Genomic DNA, 20,267 nt, shown 5'->3' with positions numbered 1-20,267 from the left:
CCTTTTTCCTTTGAGTTCTGAAGAGCCTTTTAAAAATACTTCATTTCAAGGGGCGCCTGGGTGGCTCAGTCAGTTAAGCCTCTGACTTCGGCTCAGGTCATGATTTCACGGCTTGTGAGTTCCGTCCTGCGTCAGGCTCTGAGCGTCAGGCTCTGTGCTGACAGCTCAGAGCCTGGAGCCTGTTTTCAATTCTTTGTCTTCCTCTCTCTCTGCTCCTTCCATGCTCATGCTCTGTCTCTCTGTCTCCCCAAAATAAATAAATATTAAAAAAATATATTTCATTTCTGGGTAAATGTATGAATGGATTGTAAATGCATCAACGATTATTGATAAAATGACTTAATACTTATTTTTTAAAGTTTAAACAGTATGAACTTCATTAGAAAGGAAAATATATTTAAATAAGAGGAATCAATTATAAACTATTCAAAGGTAAACATTCATTTACATATGGTTACATATCAAGTCAATTATAGCATATTTATTAAAATCGTTTTTAGAAGTATTTCTCGGCTAGTTGGTTTTGACTCAACTTCATAGTGAAACTTAGGTCTTATGATTGTCCCTTAGTAACAAAACATACTTTAGTAGAAAGACATAGCTTGCCTTAAGAAACCCTCCAATACAAAATACAAATTCTGATATTTGATGAAAATGGAGGTAAGTATCCAGGTGTAGGAAGAATTCTTTCAAAGAATTAATCACATCTTATTTACAAAGACATTTCTGTTAGTGGTTTATTTCCAAAATGTACTTTTAGCCATTGTGCTGGTTTTCTTTCACTACATAACAAATTACCATAAACTCTGCAGCTTGAAGCAACACCCAGTTTTAGTTCACACACAGTTGTGTAGGTCAGACGTCTGAGCATGGATGGCATGGCTGTGTTCTCTGTTCTGTGTCTCAAAGGTGGAAATCAGGGCGTTGGCCAGGCTGGGTTACTTTCTGGAGGCTCTGGGGAAGAATGCAGGTTATTGGAAGATTTCAGTTCCCTGTGGCGGTAGGACTGAGGTCCCCTTTCTTTATTGGCTGTCAGCTGGGGACGGCTCTCAGCTCCTAGATGTCACTCACATTCCTTGACACTTGCTCCCCTCCATCTCCAAAGTGAGCAACAAAGAATCTCTCATGTCAAACCTTCCTCCACACTCCACCCCACGCATTGAATCTCTTTTACCAGGACACCAGTCTCTTTTAGGGGCTCACCTGATTAGGTCAGGCCCACTGAAGATAATTTCCCCTGTCTTAAGATTTGGTACCTTTATTTTATCTCACATAATCCTTCACAGCAGCACCTAGGCTAGTGTCTGTTAAATAACTGGGAGAAAGTTTGTATGCCCTGGAGGCAGGGGTTGGACTGGATCTTGAGAACTGTCTCAGAATTCTGCCTGAATTTACAGCAATGGAGTGTCCCATGATTCGATTTTTAAAAAATCCATTTAAAAAATATGACTCCTAATCCAAAATGCGAGGTTAGTTGGAAGACTTGATAGCCATTTAAGAGGGAGTTAAACCCCTGTAGTTCAAATTCCAAGAAAGTAATGACACTATCTGTGTAGGCTTCACTCCAGTACCTTTCCCATCAATGTGAGACACTTACTGCCCTCTCTCCAGCAAGACGATCCCTATAGTCAGCAGTACATGCGTGGTGCGCTTCGGGGGCTTATGAAAGGAAAGCTTGGAAATCTATCAGAGCACCCCTGGCTTGGAGGAGGGGAGGGTCTCACTCGTATTTTTTTTAGCCTCACACATGGCTTGTCTCTTCCCAGGAAAATGCCAGTCACAGGATAGCAGCGCCTCTGTCAGCCCCGTCTCTGTCATCTCTGTGCTCTCCTGCTCAGAGGCAGAAATGCAGTCCCAAAGGCCCAGTTGTACTCCCGAATCAATTCCCTTTATGTCTCCTGAGGCCGAGCTGCAAAAACACTCCCTGTGTTCTGCCAGCCACTTAATCTCTTCTCCTCATTTCAAACTTCAATATACTCTTTTAAAAAAGAATCATACCCAAACCTCCCCCACAGCCAAATGGCCTAAGCGACTCTGCTTCTTGGACTCCAGTGCTCTCATGAATGTTCATAATGTTGTCTCCAATCATTAAGAAAGTGTTCAATCATGTACCGTACTCTGTTTAAGGACACAGGGAGGTGTGTAGAATTGCCATATTTCTAGTTAGCTGTCATCCCAGCGTGGAATCACCTTGTGCCCAGAGACTCATTCATTCCAGAATCAAGTTCATTCGTTGTTACGGCGTTTTTCATGGGTTTTCGGACTCTGTGGTGAGTTCGAGATTGTTGTACTTCAGAGGTTACCCTGATTCACCCTGGGTGCATTGGCTCCCGCTATTTGTTCCTGAGTCACCAGATCTCAAGTGTAGAAAGTGTGCCTCAACCTGATATGAAGAGTGGTTTTGTATGACGGGTTCTAGTTCCAGATGTTCTGGGCTCAAGGACCAGCTCGTCTACTCACTAACTAGAGTCATTCACTGTTTCTGTGCGTTGATTTCCTATCTTACAAGATGTGCTTGTTAGGGTGACTGGCAGGCAATCAGGTCTTACTATGTCAGGTGTTATTTCAAGCCCCTCCACCTCGTGCATTGAGGGCTAAGCCAGTGGATACATTTCTTGCCCTTTGGCTCAAGAACTGACAGATCTGGTCAGTACATGACATTTCTTTTACTTTCAACATATATCCAGAATCTAACCACTTCTCCCCATCATCACACCCATCCCCTTTGGTCCAAGCCATCAAACATCTCTTACCTGGACTATTACAATAGTCTCCTGATGGCCTCTCTGCTTTTATCCTTGCTCCCCCTACCACCTCCTGTCTGTCCTTTATCTGGCAGCTAAGATGATACCTTAAAAATGTGAGTCTGGTTATGATCACTCCTATGCTCAGAATCCTGCAGTGATGTCTCATGTTTCTCAGCGTAAAAACAAAACCCCTTATAATGGCCTATAGGCCCTTCATTATAGCTGCCCTCTTCCAGCTCTCTGACTTTCTTCCTGCTCACTTGCTCCTGCCAAGTGGCTCTGTGAGCTGGTTCTCCAACAGGCCAGGCCTGCTTTTTGCACGTGTTCTTTCTTGCCTGGAATGCTCTTCCTCAGATGTGTGTCATCTCCTTATCTCTTTGTTCAGATGCCCCTCCTCAAAGACATTCACCTTGACATTCTCCTCTCCTACTCCTCCTTTCCCTTAACTTGTGCTGCCTTTTCTTTTTCCATACTGCATATTGTAATTTTGTCACACCATATGTTTAGCACAGCTTCTGGTTTCTGTTTCCCTGTGACAGGATAAAAGCCCCCCCAGGGGCAGGGATACTGGTTCTCTGATGTATCCTAAGTGCTTGGAATAGCACCCAATGCATAGTAGGGACACAATAGTATTTGCTGATTAAAGAATGAACGGATGTTGTGCCGGGGAAGACAAAGATAGAGAAAGATGGCCGTGTTGGCAGTTTGAAAGCTGATACAACACAAAAAGCAATGTGGAACTGTAAATAAGAACAGCATGAATCAAAGAGACAGAATGCTGCAAGATGTGATTACGGTATCCAGAGTTCCATCTGAACCTATTGGGTTTACATTCATCTTTTCAGGCATGTGTAGATACGTAAGTAGTAATCTAGTGTTTCACCCAGTGTTTGATTATAGGTGCTAAAGAAATACATTTTGATTCACTTACTGTCAGCTCTATAATTATCAAAACTCAGGTGTGTCTGTGAGGCAAACTTTAACAATTTCTGAGGAGAGGGAAGAGGCTGGGACTGAGGGTTGATCTGAATTATAGTTTTGACCTATGAGTGCATAGTGGACAGATCTCATTTGGGCTTTTAATTCCTACAGATATGGATTTGAGTTCTAACTCTGTCATCTTGTAGCTATGTGGCCTTGGTTAGGGTGTTTTATACCTCAAACCTTCAACTTCCTCTGCTGCAAAGTAGGGAGAAGTAATACCCGACTTAATAATATTATCCTAGGGGCGCCTGGGTGGCTCAGTCGGTTAAGCGTCCGACTTCGGCTCAGGTCATGATCTCACGGTCCGTGAGTTCGAGCCCTGCGTCGGGCTCTGTGCTGACAGCTCAGAGCCTGGAGCCCGTTTCAGATTCTGTGTCTCCCTCTCTCTCTGCCCCTCCCCTGTTCATACTCTGTCTCAAAAATAAAATAAAACGTTAAAAAAATTTTTAATAAAAAAAAATATTATCCTAAAATAAGATATAATTTGGTGAAAGTATGTGTTGAACAAATATGGACTTGTTATTGTTGTTGAATATACATGGAGAACTTAGGCTTGCTTTAGATATTAGTCTTTATATTTATTATAGGTTGAATTATGTCCCTCAAAATTCATATTTGAATTCTTAATCTTCAATGTGACTGTATTTGGAGACAGGGCCTATAAGAGGGTAAATAAGGTTGAATGAAGTCATAAGGGTGGGACTCTGACCTGATGGGATTAGTGTCCTTGTGAGAGGAAACCCCAGAGTCTGCTCTCACTCACTCTCTGCCATGTGAGGATACATCGAAAATGTAGCCATCAGCAAGTTAGGAAGAAGGTCCCACCAGTAACCAAACAGGACGGTAACTTGATCTGGAACTTCCCAGCCTCCAGAACTGTGAGCAATAATTTTCTGTTGTTTCAGGGAACCACTCTGTGCCATTCTGTTATAGCAACCCAAAGCAATGAAGATAATATTCAATGGTGTTTCACAGACTGAAATTTAGGTGAATCTTCAGTATGTAGTCAGCATCTGGGATAACACTGGGCAGTTCCAAATCTTGGAGACAGGGTGTTCTCAAGGCCTGTGTATTATACAGATTCTGGCAAATGAGCTGGAATTCCAGAAAGAGCCCTTGTTCCTGCAGAAAATTAGACTGATGCTTGGGATCTAAAGTGGAAGGAAGACCCAGCAGTGAAAAGAGAGCCCAACTCTCCCATACTCAGACTCACTCCAGATTGCAGATGGTGGGGGAGGGCAGAAGTATTTGATATACTTCTTTCTTTGTTCATATCTTCTTGATGGACCAGACAAAACTGAGGCTACAGGTGAAGGGCACCAGTGCCCAGATCTGAGAGGGGCCAGGGAAGATGAGGGCTGATGAATCGTCTTTGTCTAGTAAGTGCTCATCCCCACTAGAACTTACAGAGCTTTTATTTATTTATTTTTTTTTCAACGTTTATTTATTTTTGGGACAGAGAGAGACAGAGCATGAACGGGCGAGGGGCAGAGAGAGAGGGAGACACAGAATCAGAAACAGGCTCCAGGCTCTGAGCCATCAGCCCAGAGCCCGACGCGGGGCTCGAACTCACAGACCGCGAGATCGTGACCTGGCTGAAGTCGGACGCTTAACCGACTGCGCCACCCAGGCGCCCCGTTACAGAGCTTCTAAAGGCAAAACCTGATACCACCACATTAAAATGTGGATTGTTTTATAATTACAAGTGCATGCTATCTTTCAAAGATATTTAAAAAAGATATTTATATTCATGTTTCACATGTAGTTAATAGAACTGAAAGTGATTTTTTAGCTATATCTAATGGACTAAATTCTCTAACATATCGTTGAGAGATTCATACAAGCTCTTTTGGGCAGTCCTATCAAGAAATTGTCCTTTACCCAAGGTCTGGGTCTAGGTTGTGTTCTCAATGTGCGGTCTTTATTTTTACCATCAGTGTATTGAGCATTCAGCATTGATAATATTTCCTGCAGCTCGAGAGATTTATCCTCCTAATTGGATATTGTTATTTCCCTTGCTTGGGTAGCCAGAATATCTGAATTTTCCCTAATTAGAATTGACTTCTCTGGGTTGACAAAGAGCCCTACAGTCTAAGTCATGATATACATAAGGAGTAAACTTAGTTTTCTAAAGAATCAATACTTTTCTGTTTGGTTTATGACAATTCAAAAATTCCATAAAAACTTTTCTAGAAATAATTTTGAAAAGTTTTCAAAGTATAAAACACACACATGTAAAACATATAACTACAATATGGAGATTCACCTAAAATCTTTCTAGTCAACATCCTTTCATGTAGGAGGTTTAAACTCTCCAACTATAATCAATAGAAATTAGTAAAAGTAAGTATTGGTCATATTGCAAAGCACTGGTGAGCAAAGCAAAATTCTTGGCTTTGGGAGCCCACGGATTAAAAAAAAAATTTTAATGTTTATTTATTTTTGAGAGAGACAGAGACAGAATGTGAGTGGGTTAGGGGCAGAGAGAGAAGGAGACACAGAATCCAAAGCAGGCTCCAGGCTCTGAGCTGTCAGCACAGAGCCCGACGCGGGGCTGGAACTCACGAGCTGTGAGATCATGACCTGAGCCAAAGTCGGACGCTCAACCGACTGAGCCACCCAGGTGCCCTGGGAGCCCATGGATTAAAGATGGGAGAGAGACAAGTTTGATAGCAATTGTAACACTGTGGAATCTGCTAAGGGAGAGAGAGATTCACAGGTTGCTATAGAAACGAAGAGGAGAGGCCTTTAACTCAACAGCATCCGAGGTGTCATGGAAGTTTTCTTAAATATATAATACCGAAGGTGACTGTTGAAAGATAAATGAAAATGATCCAGATGGGTGGAGAAAGGCAGGAGGAAGAGTAAGACACTACAGGAAGAAGGAACAGTGTGTTCAAAGGTTGGAAAAAATGGGATGTATTTGGGGAAACTTCATGTTTATGAGAGTACTGTATTGTGGGTGACGAGGCTGACGCCAGGCCGTGAAAGATCTTACATTTTAGGATGTTTGGGTGAAGAGACACAATGTGTTTATAGAAAGTGGAGTTTTGTGATTATTTTTGTACTTTAAAAATTTCACTTATTCTCCCAAAGAATGATAATAATGTCTACTTATCTTTCCTTGTTTACTCCTCATCATAATCTGTGTCTAGCTGGGTATTTGTAATGTATTGGATGCTACTAAAAAGAAAATAGTTTTGGGCTATTGCCTTATTTTCCTTTCTTAACTTTTACCTCTATTCAATTTTCAGTTATACACGCTAGCCAATAATGACAGAATAGGGGTCGTGATAACTTGTCTAACTGCTCCCTCTCTCCATTTATTAGCCTGCATTTTACTGGTTAAGTGGGAACATGGTCAAAAGAAATTATGTGGATATTGGGAACTGAAACCAGCAATATTCCTTGTCCGTGTTGAAAAACACTGAGAGTAGACATTGTTTTTTGTCCTTATGTTAATCAGTGCTGGGACCAGGCAAACATAACTTAGCTGTTTGCTTCAAGAAATGCCTGCTCGTGAAAGAAAAGAAAATCAATTGAAGGGAAAAGTAAAGAGAATCAATGAATAGCTTGCTCATTGAGATTTGCTTCAAGACCTCTGCCTCTCTGTCTCTACCAATCCAAAGTTATTTAATAATAATAAAAAAATTCTGCTCAATCTCAACCAGTTTCCAACTTGCAAGGCTCACTTTAAAACTACCCAGCCATGACCTTAAACTCTATAAATACTCTGTCCTAAGGTAGTGTTCTGCCCTACTGGTCCACAGATTTTTTTCTAGTGTTTTTATTGGGAGAAATTGACATTAATACTATTCTGCTTTAAATTAGCTTTGACATTCTACTGTTAGAATGATATTCTGATGAAGTTACTGCAGCAAACATTGCCATAAGATAGTATTTGAAGACTTGGTGAGAGATGCTGGGTAGATAAGAACGTAAATTTACAAAGTCATTTACTTTTTGCAGACACAATTTTATCAAATGATGTGGGGTGATAGAAGGGAGCAGAGAGAGGGAGAATGGAGATTTTGGGTGGTGGTGAGGAGTGGGGGACTTTCCTCTTCGCTGCAGAGGTGGTAGAGTCCAACGTATGGCTTCATGATGCCCTTCATAATCTGACCTCTGCTTACCCCTCCACTTACCTGATGCATCCCTTGGCCCCCCTCACAATCTCCTATCCACACAGATTTGTTTTGCAAACATTCTAGGTACTTGGTTTTCTCTGGGCCTCTACACATGCTGTTCCATTTGTTGGATCAATTTTCTCCATATTTAACTGGTTATTCCCCATGCTTCTTTCCTTTTCAGGTCAGTTATTACTTCCCCTGGGGATTGTTTAAAAACCTCTAAGACTATAGTGATGCCCCTCTTATATAACCTTGTAGTGTTCTGTGATTGCCCTGTTATAATACTCACTGCACAATTAGTTAGACTTTACCTGGTTGTCTCTTACCCACTCCAGATAGTAATCTCCTTGGAGAAAGATTATATACTGTTTTTTTCTATGAACTTCCTACTTAGCATACTGCCTGCATACTAGATGCATAATAAATATTTGTAGATTAAATGAGTAAACACTTGCCGGCTGCCTCCAATTACTGTCTCTCATCCTCCAGTGTCTGTGTTCGTCTTGAGACCATTTCCTTCTGTTGGACACAACTGACCTGTTAGTTTTGAAAATTTATTTCACGTGTTGATTTTACTTCTATGAAACACATTTTTTTCCTTCATTGATTTTGTGTATCAGAGGGATACTTGCATTCTAGCTGGTTATAGGACTTGAACTAGGAACTAAATAGCAAATTTTAAAGCTGCATGCACTGAAAGCTTTATTTCATGAATGTGCCTTCCTTCATGTAATTCTTGGATTCCTACTGCATATAATCAATGAGTATACGTTTACACACTGGAATCACTTCCTCCTGAATATGCAAACTTCTTCTTCTTTTTTAATCCCAGTTCTTGGGATACAAAATTGTCCTAGCAATTGTGCTTCATAAACATCAGCACGTAAGTTCCTTTGGTGTTCCCTATTGTGCCTTCCACCCACTGACCGATCACCCTACCCCATTTCCACCCAAGTTACTTACCATTAAATTATTGTGGTTGCCTGAATTTCTCTAAGCCATCAAGACTATTGAGGCACATTCCTCTATGTTTCTGAAGCATCAGTGAGTCTATGTTAGCACCTTATACAAGGGGGCCAAGCGGAACAGACCCGGTATTAGGGTGGCAGTCTCAATACCCCAAGTTAGCACTATCTTGGTGTAACTGAATGTAGCAGTACAGTCCTGATGAGGAAGTCCACATGTTGAGGTTTGAGGAATACTGAGAAGTCCACCCACTCCAAAATATCTTGTTCACCAGCTGTCAACATTTCTAATGACCAGTGTTTGAAGACCACCTTTATTTTATTATTATTATTTTAAATGTTTTATTTTATTTTGAGACAGAGAGAGACAAAGCACGAATGGGGAGGGGCAAAGAGAGAGGGAGACACAGAATCTGAAGCAGACTCCAGGCTCTGAGCTGTCAGCACAGAGTAGACGCGGGGGCTCGAACTCACAGACCGTGAGATCATGACTGAGCGGAAGTCGGAAGCTCAACCGACTGAGCCACCCAGGCGCTCCAGAGACCATGTTTTATTTTAAAAAATCTTCCAAAAAGGTAGATTTCACAGAAAAGATAAGACAACTTCATATTTATGGTACCTACTGTAACTTCAGTGGGATTGACCTTCTATAGGTGAAATGTCGGATCCAGCTCTGAGGATTTGAACCATAGACCAGATCTCTGGAGAGGAGACAGATGTTCAAAGACAAATTTGAGGTACTCTGATGCAGGTATACCCCAATATATAATGACTCCCAGTCACATCCATATTCAGAACCCCAGACTCCTCTTCCCTATAGTGTCTATAGGAGATTCTCTAGAAATTTCTCTGTCAGTTAAAGAAAACAGTGAAATTTCTCTGTCTGTTTCTTTTCTATCAGTTCCGTTATTTCTTCGTCTCCTTGGTTGCCTATCTTTGGAATCCTCATCTCCACTCTGTCCAAGGCGACAGCTGATGTTTCTGCTGATTGCTTTCTGCATCCCGGGAACTCTGACTTATATAGTATTTATGCTGTGAGTGCTATGATTGATTGTAGGACAGCACAGCTAAGGCAAGGCTTTCATATCTGATAAGGATTTAGAAACAGCTATGGGATAAACAAGGGAATTGGCAACCCAGTGAGCAGCTTATAATTACTGAAATGTGGCCCATCTTACAACTTCCAGACTCATGCTTGTTGGTGACGCATTAAGCATTAACTGTGTCTGTCATATTTGGTTCTTCTCTCCTTTTGGGCACTCAAGTTTTAGCCCCCGTGGCAGTCGGATAAACCATGAGACTAGTTCTGGTCAATAGCTTGTGAAGGAAAACAGGATATGGGAGGTCCCAGGCAAAATTTCCTTTGCAAGCCCCTACCTATATAAACAATTTGATCTAAAAGCGTATTACAAAATTCATAGGGCTGTGGGAGGTATTTATCAATGAAAGTTTAGAATAATGGTTATAGAAGAAGTACGTAGGTATTTGATTATTGTCCAATCATTTGCAGGTAAAGATTTGTTTTGTAGTGTCCAGGAACCATCTCTTTATTTTTCAGTTCCAGAACTATGTTTTCGCCTTTATTGTCAAATGCACCATTTCTGGCAAATTTAATATCTTGCACTGGGAGAAAAGGATGGCAACACTGTTATTACTTACAATGCCATGGCTCTTTGGAAGCTGTTTGTATTGAAACAATATAGAGTTCTTGCCTCTGCACTCCTCCGGTTCCAGGCGTTGAATGTGCTTATATCATCAGTCCTGACACTGCATTATCCATTCTGCCATTCCTGAATCCTGGCTTCCAATGATTCCCTCAAAGGTTGTTACTAGGCTTTTGTTTTGTTTTTGATGATGCTCACACGTCATCTTCCCCATGCATGAAAAAAAATGTGAATAATCATTCATTTTTGGTCATGTTATGTGTCCTGTTTAGAAGGTTATAGTGTAAGGGAATATAACACAACTTCTGGCCATCTCTTCTCTTAAACTCCATCGGGCTGTCATCTCTGCATTCCTAAAATGCGATCTCTTTCAATGTTGTTTACATCCCTGAATTTCACATGCTGACAAGGGCAGGGAGGGTAGGTGAGAGGCCCGTGGGCAGAGTGAGAAGAGCAGCCTCATTCACACAACGAATGTCTGGTCGCTCATCTGGCACGCTTAAGACAGACCTGAAAGAATGTGCCATCACCACAACAACTGGAGGCAAGAGAAGACATCAACTCCAGAGCCCATTGGTGTTAAAGAGCAGTGATGTAAGTCAACATTTGCTCCAGAAGGACAGGCAATCCCCACATCCTCCCACTCTCTGTCATGTAATGCTGAGCCTTCATGAGAGGTGGCATCAGCTCTGCGTGTCAGCAGCGGGAAGTCCACAGAATAAAGGATACCTGCTGTCACTCTCAGATGCTGTAGACTAGAGGTGGTTTTGCAAATTAAACATGGACAGGTGAGAGCTGACATAAGGGCTCAAACATGGTTTCAGCACAAGTGTTGGTAGGGGACAGATGGTGGTTAAGAACAAAGGACTTTGTCCAGCATGAGTGAGGATCACCCAAAATGGACATGTCAGTACCATTCTGGCGGCCCAATTCTGTGTGATTCCACAAAAGAAGCATCATGCTGACCAGCAGGAGCAATTAGGCTAATCTTGAGTGGCAGTGTGGAGGCGGGTTGCTTGCTGATCCATAAGGGACCAGGATTGTGAATGAGAAATAAGCTAGTTTGGTGTCAAGTCTATAAGGCTTTTTGTTACCATAGGAAAACCTTGTCTGCCCTGACTGACACAGACCCCATTCATGGGTGTTTGGTCTTCAGCCACAGGCCAGGCTCCTTGCTTACCAGTTCTTATGTCAGAAGGTGAACTGAGGATTATCCAAGTAAACACATGTATAGTATTTAGAAAGGTAAATGTTAGCTATTACTTGCAGTTATTACTATCGGCATTTGTTCTCATGTTAGAGACTAACTTATCAGTGAGATATCTTTCAGAATATTTCATACAGGTCAGTCTCCAACTGTCATCGAGAATTTTTTCATCTGACTAGATCAAGACCTACCCTGTGTGTTCTGTTTTCTAGTTCTGTAACTGACTTTTTTTTTTTTTTATAACGATAGACAATGAGAAATTTTACTCCTACTAGTGAGAGAATTCCATCCTTCACTCTCAAGAGAACAAGCTTCCCTCATGGTCCAGATAGGACCACAATAACTTAGTGTACAGAACATATATTGAAATCTGACTCATCAGTCGTGGGGCCCAAATTGAGCTTCACAACTCTTTATAATAACAACTACAAACATTGGTTGAATGTTTACTGTTTGCCAGGCAACATTCTAAGTGCTTCCCGCATATTAACTCATCTGTCATCCGTATGCAAACCTATCCCGCAAAGCACGATAGTTTATGGTTACCTATTATGAGGAAGTGAGGTACAGAGAGGCTAATTGCTTTGTGCAAAGTCCTGGAGCTACTCAGTTTGACCCACAATTTCAATGTGTGCAGTCTGCTTTCAGAGTCTAGGCTCTTAACGACTTCACTCTGTCTCTGTTTATTCTGATAACATGCTAACTTGATACACGTGACTTGTGTTTTTTTTTGGGGGGGTGTTATTTTTAATAGCCATGTTTCTAGAAAGAGTTGAAGATCAGAGATGAGGCCTATGCCATCATCCTGTAGTCTTCTGGATCTCAGGATCATGATTCAGAATTCTCAAGAACATACACACACACACACACACACACTTCCTCAAGTGCACTTGGTAAATAATGAACTTTTGCTGCCCGGCAGTGTTCAAGTCTTTATTCATTTATTTAGGAGGTATTTATTGAGTGTCTACTGAGTGCCAAGCATTGTTCTGGGTGCTAAGGCAGTGAACAAGACAGTCTCCGCCCTGAAGGAGCTGAGAATCTCAGGGACACTTTATAGCATTCTAATACGTTCCTATAGCTCCTACCACCCAGGCTTCAGGATGCCGTGCCACAATTGATCATTTTCTTACATTACCAGCATCCTGTCTGTGCCTCTTTGTTTGTAGTAAATCATTCAGTGTGAAGTATGAGCCTCAAGTCAAATTCTGCCAGTGGAACTGATGAGAGGTGGCGAATGACTCAAATGGAGGAGAAGAGAGATTTGCAAGCTGGAGTGGGTTTGTGGAAAGGACTTCATGTGGTATGTATCAACCAGAGTACATGGTAAGAGAAGGAGGACAGAGCCGCCTTTCTCATTTGGCAGACGGCTAGGGTGTGAGACTAATTAACAATTAAAAAATAAACACAATCCCAAAGCAGCAAATGATAATTTAATCCTGAGAAAGCTTCTTCTGGGTCAGTCATGTCAGCCATTGAATTTCGGAGCCTGGCATCAAATTCCAGCCACGAGAGATTGGCTGGAAGCTTCTGCCATCTGTCCTGGAGAATCCATGAGCTTCAGCACTGGTGGTGCAGGGAACTTTGTCACCAGAAGTGGAGATTCTCTCGGAGTTTATTGCTGCCGTCTCAGTGGCTGAAGGACAGGAGCTCACAGAGGACAGTGGACCACAGTCTTTGTGAAGCACTTTCCCCTGCAAATCACAAATACTTACCAAGCCCTGTATACCAGGCAGTATGCCAGACACTGCACATAGAAGAATGAATAAGATGTAGACACTGTTTTTATAGAGCACCAATCTTGTGGAGGACACACTTCCATAAATGAAACATATGATACAGCGGGGTGCATATAATGTTGGGGTGACGAGATTATTCAAGATGTCAGAGGAAAAGCATCTCTTCTTAAGAGGGAAACTGAGTGCATATGGTGACCAGAATTCCCTCAAATCTTCAGATGAGGCTACATTATATTTTAACATCATCTTATTTCCAAGTTGTGCCCCTCATAGCTGATGTGGCCTTGAGAAAAGCACCTGTCAAATATGATTACATAGCCTCTTGATTTGTGATCGCTAAAGAGCCAGGGTCCATATCTTTCAAATTTCCTTGTAATTGTTCTCAGTACCATACTCTGCTTGCTGCTGATAATGCCAGCATGCTTCTGATTTAAGCAGAGAGGTGCTATTGACTACATCTGACCTCTACACTGAAAATAGATCTTTGGTCAAAAGAAGGCAATGTGAAATTGGGCCCTCATTTGGATCCTTATCTAATGGTATAAGTGCTGTTCATTTATTTGCAAATGTCTTGCATCACCAGCCTATTTTAAGGACTGAGTCTTAAAGGAAAGTGAAACTTCCTAATTAAAAAAAAATCAGAGAAATTTTAACAAGATGGATGAGGTTGTGAAGGGGCAGGGATGGAGTGACTATATGAATTCAAATGATTCTCCTTACCAGGATAAGGGGAAATCTTTCTTTCCTAAAATTAAAATGGTGGGGAAGACTGAAGCATTTGTTTGTTAAGAATTAGCCTTTCATGAACCGAATAGAGGAGAGGTATAGTTCTAGTAGCCAGGAATTACTAGAACTAGGTGGGCAGAAGTCATGGCAGGAGAGGTTCTTGAAATGGAGACGAGCAAGAGCTGTCCATGCTTTGTCTGAAAGGATATAGAATCCAGTGGAGCAAACTGGTTAGGAGGATGAAGATTCCAGAGCCAGCCAGAAATGTATTAAATTTCTGGCTCTGTTTTTTGTTTTTTGTTTTTTTTTTTTTTTAAATCTCAGTTATTGGCACCAAGTTACTTTATTTACTTAAGATTGGTTATATAAAAATATATCAATATTCAATAGTATTTTTTGAGGTAGGATAATCATTCCTGTTGCCTTAGGTTCTGTGATGATTCAAGGAGATAATGAACCATGCCTAGTATATAGTAAGTGCTTGATGAAAAGTGGTCCTTTACTCTTTACAATGTTGAGCATCATCAACATTGTTAAGTGAACACTGACTTCCTAGAGCTCATGCTAACACAAGAGGATGAAGACGTATTTATATAATTATGCCAGGAGGGTGAGCCAAGGAAAGAAGAATATGTTCCTCAGGGATGTTGGGAGACAGAACTCTTTCTTGCTGGACTGGATCTTGAAACAACGCGAGGCTACACCTATGGCAGCCAACCTGTTGCCATGAGGAAAGATCCTGGAATTTCTAGGGATAGCCCCGAGGAGCAGAAGACATGGTGAAAGAGAAGTTAAGAGATAGAGAGACTCTCGCCCCAGATAATATCATCTGTGAATCCAGCCATAGCTAAAGTTGGCACTACCCCTGGATTTCTAATTCTCGAGCTAATACATCTTGTTTGAGCCTCTCAGTTTTCTGATACTTGCAATGAGTCTGTATTAGAAAATGAAGTCCCATCTTTTATTTTTTAGTAAAAAGAAAAGTATTCTCTCCCCCTCTTTTCCTGTCTTGGATGTAGCTGTCTTGTCTGGAGCAGAATTAGCTGGCTATTAGCCGTGAGGCAAAAAAATTGAGGCGAAAGCTACAAGAAACACTAGAATCTCTTTTCTGATATGGAGTCATAGAAATAACCAGTGCCAGCCTCACTTTTTGTATCAGTTTGCTAGGGCTGCCATACACAATAGCACAGACTGGATGGCTCAAGCAAAATAAATGTACTTTCTCACAGTTCTGGAGGCTCGAAGGCCGAGATCAAGGTGTTGCCAGGCACATCTCTTCTGAGGCCTCTGTCCTTGGCTTGTAGATGGCCGGCCATCCTCTCTGTGCGTCTTTACATGGTCTTCCCTCTGTGTGTGTATATGTCCTAATCTCCTCTTCTTGTTAATATACCAGTCAGATTGGATTGGGGGCACCCTAACGACCTCAACTTAGTTAAAGACCTTATCTCCAGATACAGTCCCATTCTGAAGCACTGGGGCATTATGACTTCAGCATACATTTTTTTTAGGAAAAACAATTCGGTCCATATGACTTTTATTGCAGAGAAGCCATAGTCATCATATTTTGGGTTATTTTACTAATATTTTAGCAGCTAAAAAATGTTAACAGCTAAATGAAATGGTTAAACATGGATGAAAGAGGCTTGCTCTAATTTTTATTTTGTAAGTGTATTTCTTTGGGCTTACTAAGAGCCAGGCTATCACCTCATGGTTTGGAAAAACTCATAATTCTCAGGAGAAAGGCATTTGCAGACAGAAGGCGCCTTGCTCTTGAGTTCAGGAGTGCAGATTATCTTGTTCTTTCTTTTTTTTTGAAGACTGATTTTCCAGAACTCCAGGTTATACATTTAAGGCTTTAATGGCTTAGAGAGACCACCGGAGAAGGAGGAATTTTTTTTAAAAAGAAATGGCTTCATAAGGGCAAAATCCCTGTCTTACAGCTGGAAGTCTGATCGAGACAATTAATGGTAGCGTCTGCCCGTACGAAGGCACCTAGTAGTTCCTGGATGCCAAAAAAATATCGCACCCTCGCCTTCCAAGACTATACTATTCTGCTCAATCCTAGACTCTGAGTTGGTTACTGCAAATATAGCATTTTCAACTACACAGTAGACACATTGCCTTTTCGGTAACTTACAGCGCAGCTGAGCAAACTGACCTCATCGCCCTGGGGGATGAAAAACTTACGTACATGGGATTCTAGGTCAGTTAGGTGGAAGAAGAAACATATCTCTAAGTGCTGAAAAGAAAATTCGAGTTTTCAAATGTTGTCCATGACTTGTTTTCTACTCGTTTCTAATTCCTCAAAGAGGCAATCCTATTTAAAATGAGATTTCGGTCATTAAAAAAAAAAAGGAATGGTATTTGAGAACTAGTCATTCAGATACAATAAAGCTTCAATGAATTTTTTTCCTCCACGATTTTAATATAAAGCCTGATCCTATATCTCTGCATGGGTTGAGCGCCTACATCTTTTTAATGGAACTTTAGCTTGAATAGGCACTCTAGGGGAGAGGTGGGACACAGGGCTTTCTCAGCAGCTGCGTTTGTCCGCCAGAGGGCACTTGGAACTCACACATAAATAGCAGCCATGACCGCGCTGTTTAAGATATCCATTTTCATTGCCATGGTGATTCTTAATTAACACATCGCATCAGGTTTTCATTGACACCAGTAAAATGAGGTGACTGTGACCTTGATTAATAAAATGTGTAATCATTCTGGAACTATCGTGAGTTAGAAACTTGTTAGACATTTCTTCCCAGTGATTACACTGGCCTGTAATCAATAAAACCAAAATCTACATTGCAGATTATTCAAGCTCCGTCTCCAGGGTGAAGACTTTTATTTCTTCTTAAAAATAAAGTTGAGCATATATTTGTGACAGTTTAAGGATAAGAAAGTAACAGACTAAATAACATGTTTTATTATATGAAGAGTATTGACTTGCTTGATACTTCAGCAAGTTTAATATAAAATACACAGGTTTCAGACACGGGGGAAGGCACTTCAGAGTGTTGTTGATATTTCTAAGATTCTGTTTTTTAAATTTCAGAGTCCAGATCAAGAAGCAAAATGAAAAGAATGAAATTCTTGGACGGTTCTGTTTACAAGTTAAAACCTACAACTTACCGCTAGAGGGCGCTCTTCACTTTGTTATCTCTCAGAAGCCTTGCCTGGCAATGGCTGCCATTCAAAAGGAAAACATCGCACTTAATGTTTGTGAATTGTGTAAGAATAATCAGAAGAACCCCACAATGCTGGTCAGATTTTTTACCCTTAACGCTTCTGTTGGTTGTGATGTAAAGTCCTTGACTGAATCAAATGTAAACTGTAAGGATTCAGCAAATCCAGGTTGCCTGTGCAAATACCCATAACATGTAATTCACTATCAACGTTTTTATTCTCATAAAACAGACAAAGCACACAATTAAGAAACTTTATGCTTCTCTCATGTTTTCACTTTCATAGACGCGATTTCGCATATTGATCACTTTCATACCATATCTTTGTGAGAGGTTTTATAGCACAAAGTCAAATAGTTCATTGGTTTCTTTTTCTTCTTTTTTTTTTTTCCAGAATGATAAATAATTGACCTTATAAAAATCCTGGTCATTGCACTAATTTCATGGAGCTGGTCTAACATATCCCTAACTCTGAGGTTTTATAAGTTTTTTCTTTTTTTTTTTCAATTAAAAAAAAAATTTATTTTTGAGAGAGACACACACAGTGTGAGTGGGAAGGGGCAGAGAGAGAGGGAGACACAGACTCCGAAGCAGGCTCCAGGCTCTGAGCTGTCAGCACAGAGCCCGACACAGGACCCACAAACTGTGAGATCATGACCTGAGCCGAAGTCAGATGCTTAACCTACTGAGCCACCCAGGAGCCCCTATCAGTTTGCTTTCTCAGTAGAGTACATGGTCGGTTGTTATTTGAAAATATTTACTCTACTTCCTCATAATGGGCAGAAAATACTTCCCCACTCCATTATGCTAGACTTGGTAAATGGAATGTGAAGTAACCATGCTACTTTCAACAAAGACCTTAACTGTGATTTAATATCTCTTGTGCTTCCTTTCTGTCGTGAGAATGCATTCGTTACACATAGCAGTTGCCCCTTCAGCCTGGGTCCCTGACTGTGAAGATATGTGAAACTGTGCCAAAGTATTCACAGCCAAGTGGCACTTGCTAACATGTCACATGGGCAAGAAATGTGTTTGTTGTTATTAACTGCCAGAGTGTTGGGGTTGCTCTTTGTGCAGCGAGGAAGCTAATGTAAAAACTGATGGGGAGTAGGGTGCTGTTGTATGAAAAAAAAATCAGTGGCAATTCCTTCGGGATAAAGCTGTTGGTGGTGAGAAAGTATTGAAGGAAACTGAAAAGTGGTAATCAGTGTAATAATACAGGTTTGCTGCAGTGACCATAACTGCAGATAGCCTTCTGATGAACTTGTGGCTTTGGCTGGAAAGGTATTTAAATGGAATATTGCTAGAGTGTGTTACTTGTTACTAGCTGCATTTGATATTTTAAAAATGAAATGAATCCAGAAAATAACTGGCCTGTTTGCAGGATGGGATGAAAAAGAAAACAGGGAGCCTTAAATTCTGGGATTTCAGAGTTGAAAAATGGGGCTGTTTTTAATCTTCAAGTGACAAAAGATAAAATTGAGAAATGTATTGAGCTCAACACCATTGATTAAAATGTAGGCTGAAAAGAAATTGTAAGAGTGGCCACAATTCCTGAAGGCATGAGTCTGCAATAGCTTGACAAGCCCACAGTGTCCTTAAGTCTAGAGAAAAACATACGTCCACCAGGGAATTCTGGCGTAGGCTGCTGGCGCACAAAAATGGAATCAAATAAATCAATAGCTAACAAAGTCTTTGAAAGGGTTCTACTGCTCAAAGCACTGTCATCCTCAAGTAAGAGTTTGTGACTTTTTGAGACAATTTGGGCAAGAAGCTGGCTGACCAAGTTGCTCCTTCCCCAGGATGGCACAATCCCCGATGCCCTCCCAACATACAACCAGGGAGGATGATAACAGAAAAAAAAAAAAAAAAAAAAAAAAAAAAAGATGTCCTGGAGGGTGGAGTCAAGACCCACAGAGAAAGAGGGAGACTGAGAGAGGGACTGGGGAGCTACCTGCAGACAGCAGAACAGGGGCTTACTCAAGGAACATTCCCTGCCCCAGGATAGGAGGACCTCTAATGTTTGTTCAGCAGAACTTCCAAAGTGCCGTGTATCAATGTTTGATTGTTAAGTGCTTCTCATCCTTACTCTTTACGAATGGGGGCATTTATTGTAATTATTTATACCGATTTAGAGACGCATGAGATCTTCAAATTGGCATCCAACGCCATAATGGGATGAGCGGTTCCAGGTACACTTCTTGAAAGTGGGTAAGTCTGAATGAGAAAGGAAGGAACATGGGATGCCTAGATGGCTCAGTCGCTTAAGCATCCGACTTTGACTCAGGTCACGATCTCGCGGTTTGTGAGTTCAAGCCCCGCGTCGGGCTCGGTGCTGACAGTTCAGAGCCTGGAGCCTGCTTTGGATTCTGTCTCTCCCTCGCTCTGCCCCTCCCCAGCTCGTATTCTGTCGTCTCTCTCTCTCTCTCTCAAAAATAAATATAAAAAGAAAGAAAGAGAGAGAGAAAGGAACAGTGAATACCCACAGGAGGTGGTCTGTGATAGATTGTGTTATTGTTTCCAATATTGATTTCCCTCTCCTGTTAGGGGCAGGGTGGATTTTCCTGCCCCACTGCTGTTGGGCTAGTCTGTGTGACTGTTTTTGACCAATGGGATATGAGCCAATGAGACACAGGCTCTATCCGAACAGGAGCTTCAAATGTGATGCCTCTTATTCTTAGTCTCTGCCATGAAAATGAGCATCCCCCGAAGAGGGACTTAGCCTTTACCTGAGGCCCTTGAATGAAAGGACATGCAGAGCAGAGCTGAGCAGCCCTGTCTATCCCGAAAACACAGACATGTGAGTGAGGATAATGTTTGCTCTTGCAAGCCCCCCCGAATGTTGGTTCGTTTACCTCACAGCGAGCTGACTGATGTAGGACATGAGCCCTTGTCTGACATTCCCTTTGTGGTTTTGTTC

The 20,267-nt window shown here is 41.4% G+C and overlaps 1 long non-coding RNA gene across 1 annotated transcript in view; it reads left to right on the top strand.

Annotated features, from left to right (window-relative positions):
* Positions 1-17,818, top strand: part of LOC115524872 — a 52,502-nt gene extending 34,684 nt beyond the window's left edge. The window contains exons 3-4 of the long non-coding RNA XR_003972240.1: positions 12,867-13,000; positions 17,218-17,818. This is a non-coding gene — a long non-coding RNA (uncharacterized LOC115524872). The remainder of the gene's footprint in view (positions 1-12,866; positions 13,001-17,217) is intronic.
* Positions 17,819-20,267: the final 2,449 nt, after the last annotated feature.

The sequence above is a fragment of the Lynx canadensis genome, chromosome D1 (assembly GCF_007474595.2).
Source record: "Lynx canadensis isolate LIC74 chromosome D1, mLynCan4.pri.v2, whole genome shotgun sequence".
Lineage (NCBI taxonomy): Eukaryota > Metazoa > Chordata > Mammalia > Carnivora > Felidae > Lynx > Lynx canadensis.
This window is presented reverse-complemented; position numbering and strand designations above follow the sequence as displayed.